Genomic DNA, 18304 nt, shown 5'->3' with positions numbered 1-18304 from the left:
AGTCTCTCTGGTTAATATTATATATTATCGGTGTGTGTAACAATTGTACTAGGAGTCATGGCACAGAGAAATGGGTTTAAGAGGACAGTGAGGAAACAGCAAGACTGTCATTTTGCATAAGAACAAGGGAAAGACACAGGAAAACAAAGCAGGTGTGTTCTAGGGGAGGGTCACTCAGCTATCATCCCCATCAGGGGCACATAGCCAAGGTCCACATCATTTACTGACCAGGGCTGGGGGGGGTGACTGGACTGAATTGTGTTTCAGTCCAGAATTTGCCATTTGGGTAGCCCTGTTTTAGGGCCAGAGAGCAAACCAGGTCCTTTCTTCCACATCTTCCACAGGGTCAGTACAGTACAGGGAGCATGGAGCTGATCTGAGGCAGCACAGGGCACAAGGCAGGGTAACACCCAGGACAGGATGCCAGTCTGTCACAAAGGCAGGGGAACACCCAGGACAGGATGCCAGTCTGTCACAAAGGCAGGGGAACACCCAGGACAGGATGGCAGTCTGTCACAAAGGCAGGGGAACACCCAGGACAGGATGCCAGTCTATCACAAAGGCAGGGGAACACCCAGGACAGGGTGCCAGTCTGTCACAAAGGCAGGGGAACACCCAGGACAGGATGCCAGTCTGTCACAAAGGCAGGGGAACACCCAGGACAGGATGCCAGTCTGTCACAAAGGCAGGGGAACACCCAGGACAGGATGCCAGTCTGTCACAAAGGCAGGGGAACACCCAGGACAGGATGCCAGTCTGTCACAAAGGCAGGGGAAGACCCAGGACAGGATGCCAGTCTGTCACAAAGGCAGGGGAACACCTAGGACGGGATGCCAGTCTATCACAGGGCAAACACTCACATACAGTCACTATGGGCACTTTTACAGGCATCAATTCACCTGGACTATGTATTATTGAATATAAAACCAGAGAGCTCATAGGAAACCAGTGCAGATACAGGGAGACCATGCAAACTCCCCACAGAGAGCTGGGCCAGATACTGGAACCACAAGCCTGGAGGTGTGAAGCCCCCATGCTGCCCAGCTAGAGCTTAATTACTTCTCCAAACCTGCTGTAGAATAAAATACAAATCTGAAGGCCAATTCATACTTTCCTTTTCTGCAGGTGATGTAAGATCTGGTGAGGTGACGTAAATTTCATCATCAGGTGCGTGTAGCCCAGATTTATTTTTTTTATCTGCCGGGGATTGACTAGATGTTTCCAGTACGTGGCAGCCCTGACTTTTACAAAGCAGAGGTCAACCAGGAAATAGCAGAAGAAGAAGAATTGTTGCAGGAGATGTGCAGGTATCCGCTAATCTATTTTTTACATTTTTACTGTCCAGATCATTTTTACTGTCCAAACATTATACCACAGTATATGGTATTTTCAAAAACAATACTACACTGCCCAAGCCCCTACTAACAACTTTAAAACTGTTTGTAAAATTCAATTCAAAAGCAGCCTCACTAAAATAAAAATACATGCATACATAGTTATGTAGACAAGCATGTGACATTAAGTTTAGTTAAAGTGCAACTTTACAAGCTACACTGACCATCACCTGCACTGTTACTGTTCACCAGTCTGATGGCTTCTGGAACAAACACAAACTTCCTCCTATTTGTTTTACATACATGGGGTCTGAATCACATTCCTGATGGCAACATATGAAAGTCACCATATAGGACATGGGTGGGGTCATTGATAACCTTACATGGCTTTTAAGGACTTGTTCAGAATTAAACTGCACTAGAGATCTATGTGTTTGTCCAATAAAGGTTAACAACGCCATGTAGTTGATTGTTGTCTATTTAACAGATTTAAACCAGCAAATAAATAAAAACATTAAAATACTTTCAATAAAAGAAGAATAAAACATTGTTTGTAGTCTTTGATCTACTCCAAAGGGGTTTAATTTACGTAGGAAATACAGTCACTGCTGGACTTTTCCACAGTGATCTCTGTATTGTCACTAAATCTCAGTCTGTTATCAAACACAGTACCCAAGTATTTGTAGGTCTGGGCAACTCTAACATTAGTGCCATGAATTGCTGTTGCGGGATGTGAATGTGGTTTAGTGAGAGGATCATATCTTTTGATTTGGACACATTTCAATCCAGAAAGGATTTATCACACCAGTCTACAGATTCTTGTATTATGGGTTCGTATGAATGATCTGACCAACTGAGAAGAGGCATGATGACACTGTTATCAGCAGTATGCAGAGTAAAAAGTAAAGGAGAAAGTACACAACTCTGCAGTGAGCCAGTGGAGGCAGAGATGTATTCAGATGTGCAGTCATATATAACTACTGTCTGAGTTCTGTTAGAGAGGAAACTGATAATCCATCTCATGAGCTGACGATCCAAATAAAAACAAGATATAAGCTGTCTGACAAGTATGTGAGGTTGTACTGTTGTGCTGCCCTCATTACACGTCCTGTACATGACTAGACAGCCAGCGAACTCTTTCCCACATCAAGACTCTGAAGACAGCGTGTTCCTTTGTACACAGGTTTACTGAGCAGGGAAAGTGTAAAACTGAAAGTACAAGACGCTACCATTTACTTACAGGCGAGTTTGCGTTTCATATACATACCTAAACAGTGCAATATACAAATATAAGTTTATCGCTCTGTTCTTTACTGCAAATATATGTGTGGCGAGTGGTGGTGAGAGAAATACTGCCAAATAGTACCAAACAATGGTACCAATAGCCACACGTTAGTCCGACTACGCCACCCCAGGTATTACACCCAGAGAAAGTTAAAATCGCCCTATCCCCGGGCAAAGGCACACTGGTCCGTTCACCAGAAACAGCGGAGAGACGTTGTTCCAAACACACACACTTTTATTACACAATAAAACCATAAAAAGAGTAATCAGTCGATCCCAGCACCATAAGCTTGGAGCACCGCCGCGTACCAGCAGCCACTTCCTGCCGATCTAAGGCTGGGTGCCGGGACCTAGAACAGCCAGAGTCGGGCGGGCACAAGCGAGGAGGGAAAAACAAGACGTAACCGCAAACCAAACAAAATCACGCAAAACCCAAAGAAAACACTGCAGTCTAAAAGAAACAAATAAAATACAAAACCATTACATTAATACACAATAAAAATCCCATTTAAAACAGAACAAATGTATCAACAAAACAAACATAATACAATCAAAACAAAACACAAACCCTTAGGAAGCGGGGGACCAGTCAGACTCTCCAACCCCCGCTCGCACTCATGTGGGCACGCACACCCCCCTGCCCCCAGCTATGGACCCGCTTGCGACTCACCCTGCTATAGGCTAGACAGAGTATGGACAAACCGGAAGCGCAAAGCGCGAAAAGGTGCAAACGTCACTAGACAGCAGCAATAAGGCAACGTGAAGCTGAGCCGCCGCTAGGCAGAGCAGGGCGCAGTCGCCGCTAGGCAGAGCAGCAGTAGTTCCACGCGAGGTGAAGCAGCTGTCAACCCCACGCCACAACACACGGGACCCTGTAATAATAAAAGGTAAGGACTCAAAACCCAGCCGTATTAGCCCCAACGTCAACCGTTCTACTGCAGCTTGTAATATTCACCGTACCGGGCTGAACACACCAAGGTAAGATGTCCGCAGACGAACAGGAGATCCGGCAATTAAGGTGACCGCCGACAAGGAGCCTAGAACATTGGTGCCAGGGTAACCCTTATAGTCTGAGCGCCCTCTCCGATTGGCCACTCCCCTCCAGAACTTAATTAGGCACACACCTCGTTTCCTTCTCCTGCTACAGTCGTTTAACCAAAAATATAGTGCTACAGTATCAAACATCAAAACAAGGATGGGTGCTCGCAGATAAAAATAACACAATACATACCCACGATGCTACTGAAGGCGCAAGATGTTTGCAGACGCTGTAGTAAGAGCAGATTTAACAGTATTTGTGTGCAGCTCATTCCACTACTAGCTCTAATACGCAAGTGTGGTTACGTGGTGAATATGCAGGCAAGTATGCGAACACTTAAAGGGACTCAGCAAGTTACGAGGAAATATTAAACGGATTTAAACTTTACACAATATGTATTTCAAGTAACGGAACAATTGTGTTAAAGGCTGATGGAAAGACTGATGGTGATGGAAAATCAACAAAAGGTAATCCCGCGTATGTATTTCCATCCATTTTCCAAACCGCTTATCCTACTGGGTTGCGGGGGGTCCGGAGTCTATCCCGGAAGCTATGGGCACGAGGCAGGGAACAACCCAGGATGGGGGCCAGCCCATCGCAGGGCACACTCACACACCATTCACTCACACAAACACACCTATGGGCAATTGAGTAGGGGGCCATAATTTTAGCACGTACGCACATTTTACCGATTTTTTGGACCCCCCTCCGCCCCCCCCTGCACGCACACATACGCTGGGTAGTTGACCCCCACCCCCCCGCGTACGTACGCATGAGTCGACTTATGCACTGCTTTTTGGAGCTACAAACGTTCCTGTTAACTTTAGGAATAACAAAAGAATTATGTCATGAGATTTACTGTAATAAAATCACATTCAAATGAAACGAAATGCAACAAATAAGACTTCTTCAATTCTTATACATGTAGTATTTCAGTCGGCACTTGGAGGAATAAGCTATAAGGACTAGCGTATTCCTCAAAAGTCGACATAAGCATGGCAGACGCAGGACAGTTAACGTGCCATAATGGAGCTTGAAAATTTGAAATTCTATGAAAACTCCTGAACATTCGCTAAAAAAACTGTTTACTCTGTGCAGAGGCCAATATTGAACTAAACGTCAAATACATAAGATGGCGTATTTCACCATTTGATCACGGCTTTAGAACCCAAATTGGAAGTCCGAACTGTAAATTAGGCTATGTACTGAAATTAAGAGATTACTACCCATATACATATTCATGTAATGGATTCAAAGAAGGTTTTTGGTCGGCCGACATTTCAGTGCACTGTGACCTTCAAAAATGGCTGATGATCGGGAGATGAACTAAAGACGTTTTGAGTTATATGCACGTATGGAATGCACTCCAGCAGGTCAGGTTTCGCGAACGAAACACTTAATTTTGAAATTTCTCAAGTTGATTCACCCCCTCCAGCATAAGCACACATACGCAAAATCCGGTCAAATTTTTAGACCCCCCTTCCGTGCGTACGTATGTATGTACTAAAAGTATGACGCCTAACTCCAATTAGCCTCAGCATGTTTTTGGACTGTGGGGGGGAGAGACCAGAGTACCCAGAGGAAACCCCACGATGACATGAGGAGAACATGCAAACTCCACACACATGTAACCTAGACAGAGACTTGAACCTGGGTCCCAGAGGTGTGAGGCAACAGTGCTAACCACTGCACCACCATGCCACCCTGCTTATGTATTTGTTTGCTCTAAATGTGCATGCAGAGCATTCAAAATAAACAACTTTGCATCATCAGCACCTCTCCTGGCTGCGAACTGCAGGGGGTCAAAAACTGGTGCAATTAGGTTCAGGATTTCTGCTTTAATAGTTTTATCAAGAGTTTTCATTGCTAATGATGCTAATGCTATAGGCAGAAGGTCGTCCAGTGTTTTAGGTCTGCAGACCTTTGGGATTGGAATGATGGTAGAGTCCTTCCAGAGATCAGGAACAACCTCACAGTTTATGGACAGTTGAAATAGAGTTTGAAACAAAACACTCAGTATCTTTATTTCCTTCCACATTTTCCGTCTGCAACTTCGGCTTTGTTCACTTTGATCCTGTTCAGATGTTTAGCTACAGACTGGATGGGAACCTGCAGTGGCCGCCCACGTGAAAAAATGCAACCTTTTCACTACACTGCTTGGACTTGTGTGTGTTGCGATGCATCCCTACTCTTCTGGTCTGACAGAATATCACTACTGCATGCAGGCACCAGCGACGACCATCTGCAGCAACAGGTAAATGTAGCATGGAAACAAGCTGCTGCAAACACGCAAGGAAAAGGGAAGAATGAATGGGGCTTAATTGAGGCTGATCTTGAGCCCTGATAAACAGAGACCTGCTGCAGTAGCACATGAAGCTGGGTGTTTAGACCCCTCTGACTGTACACACAGAAATGACTGAAGGCATCCCGGCTGTCTGCTCACATAACCACCTGTGCTGCTGAAATTACCCCAGTAAGATAATCGTACACAACACAGAACATCAAAGCATGCAGAAGACAAGGGCATTTTATCTGCACTAACGGTTCTTAACTCCCTCACTTTTCTCTTGTGCATGAGCATAAAGCACCTAAATCATTAGCATGATATAGAAAATATTCTCAGACACACTTATTCTGAACAGCAGAAATGTCGTCATACAGCATGTGAGTGTGAGACTCTGTATAAACACTGTGTGCTGTATACAGAGGGTCTGTCCTCAGGCCTTTGGTTCAGTCTTTACTATGTTTTATACAGTTTAAGTATCACTTCAGTAGGTCCTTTTAATATCTGTGGATCAGTAGAAAACAAGAGGCCTAATAGGAAGGTGTCACTGTAAGACAGGGGTGGGGGCTGTCCTGGGGGGGCAAAGTCAGATGATGAGCACATGGATTCACTTCATCTGGACCTTATCAGCAGTCCACTCAGATTGAACGCTTTGTGTTTCTCTCAGTCCCTGACAGACACACGCAGACACAGATGCTCAAATTCACACCCGGTCATTTCATTATAGATTATGATTCTCCATACTGTCACTGTTTCTCTGTCTGTGACCCAGGACTCCTTAAATCCAATAAAAAACCGACTTCCTCCCCTCCGCTTGGTTTATACAGGTTCTGCACTCATCTGTTCCGTTTACATGGGGTGTCGCCCCTTCTCACCAACTGACCACAAACTTTATGGTCATGCTGCCTTTGCACAGCCCACCTGACCAACATCATCATTTACAGTAATGGCTGGCTGTGGCATGTGTGACTGGGGCTCTACATCAGCAGGAAACTGTCTGCAAGACAATAAAATTGCCGTGATTTGCATACAGTATAGCAGCACTGAGATAGTGTGACTGATAATTAAGTGAGCTGTCCTCACTCTCCACTTCTGCTTCCTGGGGAGGTACTTCCCCCTCTGTTCTGACCATACTGCCCCACCCCCAACACCCAGATCACCCAGTGCTGTACCATCAGCTACTAGGCGGCCTATTGGCTGGGGGTCAAGACCTCGCCTGGGCTGACTTCCTGTCAACGTGGGGGGTCAGTGTCATTCTTACAGTCTTGATGCAGCCTTTGGCAAATTTCTCTTAGGATCCCAATTCTGTTGGATTACCTGTTACTTTAACTATGTTTTTACTTTAACTATGTATACCTACATCCAAAGGTGGAGATTTCAGATCCAGAGAGTACAAATCCAGACCAAGATTTAGTTTCAACCAACCAATTGCGTACTCTGTAACTGTGACTCTTTATACTCAACTGGTTGGTTGGTTAGGCTACATTTAACCTCTGCACTACAAACAGGAAGTGTTTAAACCATAATAGATCATCCATTTTTCTGTATGTAATCAAAAAAAAAAAACATTCAATAAACATCTATCTGTTTGGCCTATTTGTGATTACGGAATACTGAGAGTATTTGATTTTACAGCAGGGTTCATTCATTCATTCATTCATTCATTCATTCATCATCCAGCTGTTTATCCTGGTCAGGGCACCAGTCATCAAGGAGCAATTTGAATTTAAACATATAAATCTATTACGAATGTTATTCGTAATCTATTGAAAAGTCCCTGTTGTCTGTATGTTTACCTTAAACATGCAACTGTGATCGAGAGCGGGTACTTGTCTCTAGTCACTATTTTATTTTACGTTCCCCAGCGCCCGCATACAATGATCTACAGTACCTTTCATTTTCATAGACTGACTGCAAAAGTATTTATACTGTTTCACCACCAGAGGGCTCACATTCTCATTTACTACGTTGACACACAGTGTCCATAGCTTTGCTGCCCTCGTGTGGCTATGAACTGTAATTTCAGCCTGTGCTTTTCTTGAAAGTACTCAAGGTAGTAAAAGCTATTTCTCCATTAGACTGACAATATTTTCATTAGTCATGAAATATCAAATATCATCTTAGATAAATCCAAGACATTTCTCTGGTAAACTGTAAGTTATGCATGAAAATCAGGTGACAAACCAAAAAAATGTATATAATGTCAGGTTCGAATTCAAGCAGGCTTTTTATGCATTGATAGCGATAACATCCATTGATGCCAAGAGCAATAGAATGGATAATATATTAATTATTCTACAACTGCATTGGAAATCTCACTTGTTCAGACATAGTATACAAAGAATGACAAACAGCACCCAAATAAATATTAACAGACAATTGATAGACATGCAGAACTGCAAAGAAATACCCTTGTGATACATTTATTGTTATAATTCACAAACTCCACAGATGCAAACATCTAAAGTCAAAATTTGTGACGCTGTGAAATATCCTATGAGGCTCCAGGGCTGAGACCAGCTTGTGGTCGCTGTGGTTTGGGTCCCGTGATGCACTTTGCTGCAGCAGTGGTCAGTGTATATCCATGCAATGGATGGAAGTTGTCAGGGGTAACGCTAAACCCCTCAATTTTAACCAGATTATGCAGAAAATATGTAAAAATCAAATCTGTGGATTAATGAAAGTTATATTATGAAAGCCAGTTCTATCTAAAACTGACACAGTCCGTATTGCACAGACCTGCATGTTGTACCTGATATCACATGATAGTTTCAAATCCCGTGACCCTTTTGCTGTAAGTCTACATCATCTGGGGAATCATATAATAATATATGATCAGATGAACTTAATTGATCCTGGGGGGAAATTTTTCATACAGCAGCAAGATACATAAACTGCAAACGGGATCTGAAGGTCGCCAGTTCGAACCCCAGCCTCGGCAGAATAGTCACATGTCTGTGGGTCCTTGACCAAGGCCCATAACCCCCAGCTCCAGGGGGCCACACATCGGCTGCCCCTGTGCCATCAGCCCTGAGCTATGGAGAGCAAGATGGGGGAAGGCAAGAATTAGATTCCAACTCGTACTCATGCAATGTGATATTGGCGATTAATAAATGTGTGCAAATAACAATTAATAAAGGTCTACACATATTTTAGATCATTCATTCATTCATTCATTTTCTACATAATTATCCAGTACAGAGTCAGTAACGTACAAGGAGCATTGAGCTGATATAAGGCAGCACAGGGCACAAGGCAGAGGAAAATCCAGGACAGGATGCCAGTCTGTCACAGGGCAAACACTCACACACAGTCACTATGGGCACTTTTAGAGGCACCACTTCACTTAGAACATGTGACTTTAGATATGAAACCAGAGACGTCATAGGAAACCAGTATATATACAGGAATAACATGCAACCTCTACACAGAGAGCTGGGCCAGATACCAAAACCACAAGCCTGGAGGTGTGAGGCCCCCACGCTGCCCCCAGTGTCTAACAGCTAGAGCTTAACTAGCTCTGCAAACCTGCTGCAGAGTGAAAGACAAGCAGGTCTAATCTCCACCCCTGAAGACCAATTTATTCTTTCAGTATCACACAGGGTGAGGTGACATAAATTTCGATATCAAGGGATTACGCCAGATATCTGTTGATGATGCATGTTTATCCCAGATTTTTTGTTTGGTGGAGATCATGCACATTGTTGCATGTCGACTGCGCTTGTGCAAGATAATGGACTAGATCTTTCCAGTAGGTGGCAGCACTGACTTTCATAGACCAACCAAAATAGAGCAAAGCCACACGGAAAAGGGAAGTATGAACAGGGCTTAATTGAGGCTGATCTTGAGCCCTGATAAACAGAGACCTGCTGCAGTAGCACGTGAAGCTGGGTGTTTAGACCCCTCTGACTGTACACACAGAAATGACTGATGGCATCCCGGCTGTCTGCTCACATAAACACCTGTGCTGCTGAAATGACCCCAGTAAGATAATCGTACACAACACAGAACATCAAAGCATGCAGAAGACAAGGGCATTTTATCTGCACTAACAGTCTTTGTACTGTTTGGTTACTAAAGAAACACATGGCAGTATTTCAATGAATACTTAGTTATTAAATTTATATTATCAATAACCTGTTACATGCAAATATTACCATAGCAATTGCAAATGTTTTGATACAAACACCCAGGGGAGTTTCCAGCTACTGAAAAGATCAGGGACTGGGTCAAGTTACCAGGGGTTTGACTTTTTTCTCTTTTGAAGGAAGATTGGCATCGGGGGTAAAATACTCAGAGCTACAGCCCTGACTGATCTGGCCTAACGACGCCCATGAATACAACCATAGGAATCCAAAAAATATTCACAATTTCAGAGACAATGTTATGTAAAGCAGATGAATCTTTGCAGAATTGACATTTTGCGATTTCTCCTGACCAGATCTCCATCCTGATCTCCATACTGTATCTGACAGTGTGTGAGGAGCAGGAGAGAGATCTCTACTCAGTTCACTGTAATGAGTGACACTCACCTGTGAGTCCAGCAATGAGAAGAAACAGGAGCATCAGAGGATCCATACGTGTGTGTCACTGAGCCCAGATCTGTGGGAACTGACACTCACTTCCTCATCCTCTGTACCTTCACTGTCTCTGTCGTTTCTATTCTTACACACAGCAAACAGAGCGAAGGTGGAGTGGACATTTTAAAGAGGAAGTGAGAAAACCACAAGGCTGAATGTTTAGCCCTTCAGAAAGTCAGACCATTATTATTAGTGTGTAGAGAATTAAATCAACTATCAATGCACAGACTCAATTCACAAAATAAAAAATCTGCATGAATAAAGAAGACCATGAATTTCTCTGTTTATCATATTTATTATTAGTATAATTATCTGGATTCTAATGCTGGAAGCACAGAGTGTAAAGTGAGGTAAACCTTCAACAGCACGTCAGTCCATCGCAGGGCACTGGAAGGTGGAGAAATGCCATGTGATAATAATAATAATCGATACTTTATTGATCCCCGTAGGGAAATTGTCTTTACGCCTCCCACAACTTGCTCTTTTTTCATAGAGGAAGTTGCCTGCGAAGGGCTGCCACCCATAGCGGCGCCCAGGGAGCTGGGGGTTAAGGGCCTCGCTCAAGGACCTACAGGCTGAGGCTGGGTTTGAACCTGCAACTTTCTGATTACAGGCACATAAGCTTAGCCCACAGAGCCACACGCTGCCCCCAATAACCCAGATGGGACTCGAACCCACAATCCCCAGCTCCGGAGGCTGATGCCTTATCCATTACGCCACTGGGTTAGTGATATCAGTGATCAGAGGAAGGATCAGAGGAAGCCTGCAAACTGCAGAGAGACACAGTCATGGTCACATTCAAAGCCAACACTCAGGAGTGCTGAGATAGCAGGTGTATCAGTCAGATATCTAATATCATGATGAGCTAAAGACACAGAGGGACTTTGAGGAACCACAGCAAGACCAACAGAAGACATGGGCTCCTGACAGTAAGGCCTCAAGATCCATCAGTTCACTGTTGCAGTCCAGTTGCTCTTAGCTGCAGCTGCAGCCAAAGAAAAAAAAAACGTAAATCTTCAGCTTGCCCACTTTCCTGTGTTAGCCATGTGACTCACAGCCATTTTCTGCAGCTTCACAACTAAACTGAAATAAACTGCGAGGTATAAAACAGTGATGTCACATCCTGCCTGCCATGTCTGCCTGACCCTCCTGTCTCCTCCCTCACGTGACCATGATGGGCTACACCTGGTGCTTGTTGCCCCTCATTAGTCTATGTATACAAGCACCTGTTTGTCTCACCATCGCTTGTCTGGTGATTAACATCACTTCTCCTGTCAGTCCGTGTCCTTCTTTGTCCTAACCTTCTCATTCTGATCCCTGCAGTCGTGTTAATTTGCAGTCCCTGTGTGAATAGTTTAATTAAACCTCCTCTCTGTTTTGCGAAACACCTATCCGGGATTCCCGCATGTTGTGACGGAATGATTGAACAATTCAATCCTTCAGTGCATTTTCCTATTACAGTGTCTCTAGGCACTTTACATTATCGTTGCCCAAAGCCCCCAGTGAGGAAACCAGAGGCAACAGTGGCAAGAAAAATCTCCCTAGAACAAAGAAACTTTTGAGGAACCAGACGCAGAGGTGGAGCCCATCCTCCAGGGGCCGGCAGAGGAAGTCAAATGAGCAAGATAACAGGTATCCCTGGGAACCTCCTTCGCTTCACATCTCCACCTGCACACTCTCCCCTGACCTCCTCCTAGTATCTGAGCTTCACGCACAGTGATGGTTGGTAGACAATCCCCTCATCGACCCACTGAGGAAGAGCGACCTCGAGGACCCTGAGGAGTCGCCCGGCGGGTGGATCACCCCACCCATGTGGGGGTCATACTGGGCTCACCTTCACTACGGAGAAGACACCCCCACATTGACCCTCCAGAGCCCCGTGTCTCCATGGTGGGCTGGTTTGACACTCTGTCCTCTATCCTAAGTCCCGGTGCAGTCAGCAGTATCTCCTGGGCTGCAGTAGAGGGGCTGGCTGAGTCCGTTTCCAACAGAGGGAGATGGGGGACACACTATCTGGATCAGTCACCCAGACTCTTGTCTAATCGACGTTATCCCGCCTGACGACACTCCTGCTGCGGCTGAGAGGAGAGGAGCCACGCCGTCCTCCTGCTCCTGCCCTGCAGTTCTCTCAGCACCCTGCGGCCTCACTGGCCCTCCGAGCCTCTCAGGTCCTCTCCAGAATCATTGTAGCTCAGAGAATAAAAATACATGCAAGTGAAGCAAATATGTCCTTGTTTTTCACTCATGCATGAGCATAAAGCAGCTAAATCATTAGCATGATGCAGAAAATATTCTCAGACACTTATTCTGAGAAGCAGAAATGTCGTCATACAGCATGTGAGGGTGAGACTCTGCAGAAACACTGTGTGCTGCATACAGAGGGTCTGTCCTCAGGCCTTTGGTTCAGCCTTTATTATGTGTTATACAGTTTCCTATAGTGCCACTGTAGTAGGTCCTTTTAATCTCTGTGGATCAGTAGGAAACAAGAGGCCTAATAGGAAGGTGTCACTGTAAGACAGGGGTGGGGGCTGTCCTGGGGGGGGCAAAGTCAGGTGATGAGCACATTGATTCACTTCACCTGGGCCTTATCAGCCGTCCTATCAGACTGAGAGCTGTTTGTGTTTCTCTCAGCCCCCGACAGACACAGATGCCCAAATTCACAGCCTGTCGTTTCATTATAGATTATGATTCTCCATACTGTGACTGTTTCTCTGTCTGTGACCCAGACATTTGTTTTCATCCAATGAAAAACCGACTTCCTCCCCTCCGCTTGGTTTATACAGGTTCTGCACTCATCTGTTCGGTTTGCATGGGGTGTCGCTCCTTCTCACTAACTGACCACAAACTTTATGGTCATGCTGCCTTTGCACAGCCCACCTGACCAACATCATCACTTACAGTAATGGCTGGCTGTGGCATGTGTGGCTGGGGCTCTACATCAGCAGGAAACTGTCTGCAGGACAATAAACCCTGCAGCTTGCAGGTAGCTTATTGGCTGGGGGGTGGTACCTGGTCTGGACTGACTTCCTGTCCTGAGAAGCTGGGGGGGTCAGTGCTGGTGCTGGATCAGTATCATTCTTACAGTCTTGTTTCAGCTTTTGGCAAAGTTCTCTTAAGATCCCAGTCCTGCTGGATTTCCTGTTACTTTAACTATGCAACTATGCAATTTTGTTCCTAAAGAAAAGTGCATAATATAATTCTGTCATACTTTAATATACTGTACATACTACTATAAAATACTGTAATATACTGTACATAATTTAATATACTGTTGTTGGTATGTAATTCGCTCCTGCCTAGATCGAAGACACAAAGCTGGAGGCAAAATTCCATGCTATCAGGGTATATGAATGTATACACACATCAGCCACGAGACAGAATAAGACCATTCCTGTATACTGCTGCCACATGGTGGCAGTCAAGTGTAAAATCATTCTGTCAGGCTGCATTTAACCTCTGCACTACAAACAGGAAGTGACTAAACCACAATAGGCCACACCTTATTCTATACTGTATGTAATGGAAAAAAATTGTTCACTAAACATCTACCTTTTCTGCTTATTTGTGACTACAGATTTCTGTGAGTATTTGATTATACAGCAGAGGTCATTCATTCATTCATCCGTCCTGCAGCTGCTTATCCTGTTTCTTCATATTGATTATAATATTGTGATTTAGTGCAAGTACTAGTCTCCCATCACGATTTTACTTTATGTTCTGGTGACATGCAGTAATTTTCATTTCCATAGATTGATTGTGGAAGTAATTTACATCGTTTCACCGCCAGAGAGCTGACATTTTCATTAACATGTTTACAGTGGATATAAAAGTTACACAACCCTGTTAAAATACCTGGCATTTATAATGTAAAAAATGAGGCCAAAATGAATCATTTCAAAACTTTTCCCACCTTTAATGGGGAACACATTTCAAACACATTTCAACGAAGTTATAATTTCGGACCTCTATGACAAAGCGCGCAAAGCCATCTAAAACTATTTGGCTCAAGCACAGAGCCTTGCACTGACTACGGATAGTTGAACCTCCTGAACAACAGAGTTACTTGACTGTGACGGTCCACTATACACTATACAGATGAAGAGCGCAGTACTGCAGACTCGTCCCCTGTGTGAAAGCCACGCAATTGCACACTTGGCAGAGGAATTGAGAAATGTAGTGACTGATTGGAAGCTGGAGCAGCCCAATATGACCATACCAGTTTCCACAGATAACGCAGCAAATATTATGAATGCAGTCAATGAAACAGACGGACTGGGACCAGATATGGGCTGCTTTGCTCACACTGTAAACCTCGCAGCCAAGAAAGCACTGTCAATCAATGGGGTGTCCCGCCTCCTTGGGAAAGTTATGAATGTTGTCACCTTTTTCCACAAAAGCACCACAGCCCACCAGGCACTGACTGTGAAACCAGAGATGTTAAATCTTCCTAAGCACAATTTAATTCACGATGTTACAACTCGGAGGAACACAAGCACATGACATGTTGGCACGATATGCAGAACAGCAGCCTGCCATCTATTCTGCATTAACAATGGACAAAAACCTGAGGAATCACGTGAACGAGGACATGGCAGAACAACTCATTGAAGTACTCAAACTACTGAAAACTGTGACAACTCTCATGAGCAGTGAAACAAACCCACCATATCAATGATCCTCCCTCTGAAGGAAATGATTGTCAAATCCATGACACCAGGAGATGAAGACAGTACAGCAATCAAAGAAGCCAAAGTAGCCATTGGACGGGACCTGGAATAAAGGTACACAGATCCTGATCTTCAGAAGTACCTCCAAAAGGCTACAGCCCTGGATCCCAGGTTTAAATCCCTGCCTTCTCTTGATGAACCCTACAAGGATCTCGCCACAGAAATCCTGGAACATGAACCACAGGTATTATTTGATTATCATGTTTTGTGTGATTTTTTGATTGCAAATTTAATTATTAATTTTGTATTGTAAAAAATGCATATAAATTATTCACCATACATACATGTACATACCTGTCAATACGATAGAACACAAAAAAGCAGTAGACATTTATGGCTTTTAATATATATTAAATATTTGTCATTGTTCTTGCAGAGCCAAGCAGAGTCAGGGCCTTCCACAGAGGGACAAGAGCTATCACCCCCCCTTTAAAGAAGAAGACAGCCATGGCAGAGATATTTGGAGAGGTTTACAAAAGACATGAACAGGTTATTCCCCTTTCCCAGGTAGTTGAGTGTGAAGTCATACAGGTTAGCAGACTCTATTAATGTAGATGCTGATCCTTTCATGTGGTGGGGGGCAAATGAGAGCAAGTTCCCCCATGTCGCAAAAGTTGCACGACGTCACCTCTGTGTCCCAGGAACTTCTGCTGCAAGTGAGAGAATTTTCTGCACTGCAGGGGACATTGTAAGTGCAAGTTGCTCTCGACTTGCAGCTGGCAATGTTGACAGGCTTATCTTCTTACAGAAGAATCTGATAATAGCAGAGGAATAAATACCTCATGCCCACAATGGTAATGAATGATAGTGCACTTTACATAGTGAATGTAGCCGATTCTGAAAGTATGTTCACTCTGATTACTGTGTTGTGTTTAGAGCACTTTAAGAGGCACTTTAACATTTTGTAAGTTTGAGATTTCTACATCTATTATCCATTTATACTATTATACTAGTTATACATTTCTACATATTTTATACGCAAATAAGAGGCAGTTTATTTTTTGTTTTGTTGTGTTTAAACTGAACCAAAACCGTGACCCAAATACCAAGGTACGTACCGTACTGTGGGATACCAGTACCGTCGCACCTCTAATACTGTATATATACTGTATATTATTATCACTATAGCAAACTTCTGCCAGAACATATGTAAAACGGGTTACATGTAAAAACTACACTGAGAAACAAAGTTAAGATAATGTCACCTTACACAGTCTGTTGTGGAATTTCTGGGATTTCGAATCTCCATTTCTCCACCTGGGCCCAGCCTAACACCCAACATGGCATAACAATAGCTATAATGTATACAGTTGACATGTTAAATGACATACCAGTGTCCTTGGTTTATGCCAGAACTGCTCAGGGTCTGTGCAGCTGTGTACTGGGGATGCAGCAGGGATGTTTAGCTGCGAATAATGAGCAGTCTGATAAAGAAGGGCAACCAAATGATTGCATGAGGCACAGCCCCCACACAGGAACAATGGGTGCTCACCAAAACATCAGGTTTTGAGTGATTTAATACTATCTAGGGAGAAAAAGAAGCTTGGATGAGATATTGCTTTACAGCTATAGCATTAATAAGAACAATTATACTGAATTCTATATGAGGCTAACAGAGAAAATATATTAATTCATAGAAATATCATATATTTTGCTTGGATAATATTACTTTTAAGCTGACAAGCACTTTATCAGCTTGCCTAATCATTGCCCTAATAATGACCCTGCTCTCAAGTCGTGTGGCTTTTCACTTTTCCTCATCGATCTATGACAGACTGCCCTCACGCTGAGCTCTCCTGTCACCTTGTTTATCATTGACACTGGGAGGAAGGACGGTGAGCACACAATTTGAGACAGTAACGTTACATTTTTATACAGTATCTTGATAGTATCTGCATGAAAGAAAACACACCAACTCACAATCGAAAGTTAGCTAACAAGTCTGTCGGTCATATTCAAACAAAACAGCTGCATTTTACTTTAGCCATCTAAACGATAGCATTGTAACGCTAGCTGCTACGACGTAACATTTCAGCGTAACGACTTACCCTCATAATTGTCGATGTTGCTGCCGATATACATCTTAAATTCCTTTTCCCGTTTGCTGGAGGGAGTGGGGCATGATGTCCTGACAAGTCTGTCCACATCATTGACTGCCAGACGAGTTCCGTCTTGAAGAGCCATGTCTGTCGCGCCGGTGTAACCGGAAGTTAATCAGCTGGTATAAACCAACCCGGAACTGTGACGTGCACTGAGCGTATTAGCTGCCCCCTACTACATCACGAGGTCACATATGGGTTAAATGCAGAGGACCCGTTTCCTCGTTGTGCACTGTGTGCTGTGGTGTGTCAACAATGACAATTAATCACTAAATTCTAGTAGTCATGAGTAAACAAATATACAGGGTATATAAAAGCAACTAAAAGAAACTTTCTTTGGGGTCTTGGGTGAGTTCATGGTATGTAAGGCAGGATGGACGGGGAGGAGGATGTGTGCTAAGTCAAGGGACCCCTGTCCTTCAGGTCCACTCTGCTGTCCGTAGGTCGCTAAATTTTTGGGGCATAAAAGTTAGAATGCTGGCCTCCCTTGTTATCTGTGTGTGGGTGTGTGTGTGTATGTGTGAGATCACTAACCCCCCTTTTGTGCCTTGGCCATTGAGTACCTCTCATACCAGGCTGGTCCTTGCCTCAGGCGCCCTGGAATCTCAGCCCTGTTGTATGTGCGTGTGTGATCCTACTGTACAACTGTAGGTGCACACAAGGATAACCAGACACAGGTACAGAAACAAGAACCAATACAGAGACAACCAGAATGCAAGGTAACAATGGGAAAAAAACAAAAACTCAAAATTTCAAAGTGAAGCTGGCCTCTGGAGAGCCTCAAATCCATGGCAGAGAAAATGCTTGGTTTTCTGCTAAACATTCAGCCCATTCAGCCACACAGCAGCCCAGACAGCAGTGGAACACACTAGGACCTGTGAAGCATAATAGACTAGGGGAACAGAAAGTGGAATGACCAGCGACACCAGCTGGACAAAAAAACAGGGACAGGTATTG

General features: G+C 44.0%; 1 protein-coding gene and 1 long non-coding RNA gene across 3 annotated transcripts in view; both read right to left on the bottom strand.

Moving 5' to 3' along the window:
* LOC125739853 (polymeric immunoglobulin receptor-like) overlaps positions 1–18304 on the bottom strand; it is a 187209-nt gene that overhangs the window by 77251 nt on the left and 91654 nt on the right. The window lies entirely within an intron of this gene.
* LOC125739940 (uncharacterized) lies at positions 15189–17403 on the bottom strand. 2 transcript variants are annotated; one of them, XR_007397400.1, is made up of 3 exons: positions 17297–17403; positions 16580–16654; positions 15189–15291 (listed from the first exon to the last, which is right to left on the bottom strand). It is a non-coding gene; the product is annotated as an uncharacterized LOC125739940 (long non-coding RNA). The 2 variants fall into 2 exon arrangements; XR_007397399.1 differs by having other exon boundaries at positions 16580–16773; positions 17297–17388.

Source organism: Brienomyrus brachyistius, chromosome 4, assembly GCF_023856365.1.
Source record: "Brienomyrus brachyistius isolate T26 chromosome 4, BBRACH_0.4, whole genome shotgun sequence".
NCBI classification, from domain to species: domain Eukaryota; kingdom Metazoa; phylum Chordata; class Actinopteri; order Osteoglossiformes; family Mormyridae; genus Brienomyrus; species Brienomyrus brachyistius.
This window is presented reverse-complemented; position numbering and strand designations above follow the sequence as displayed.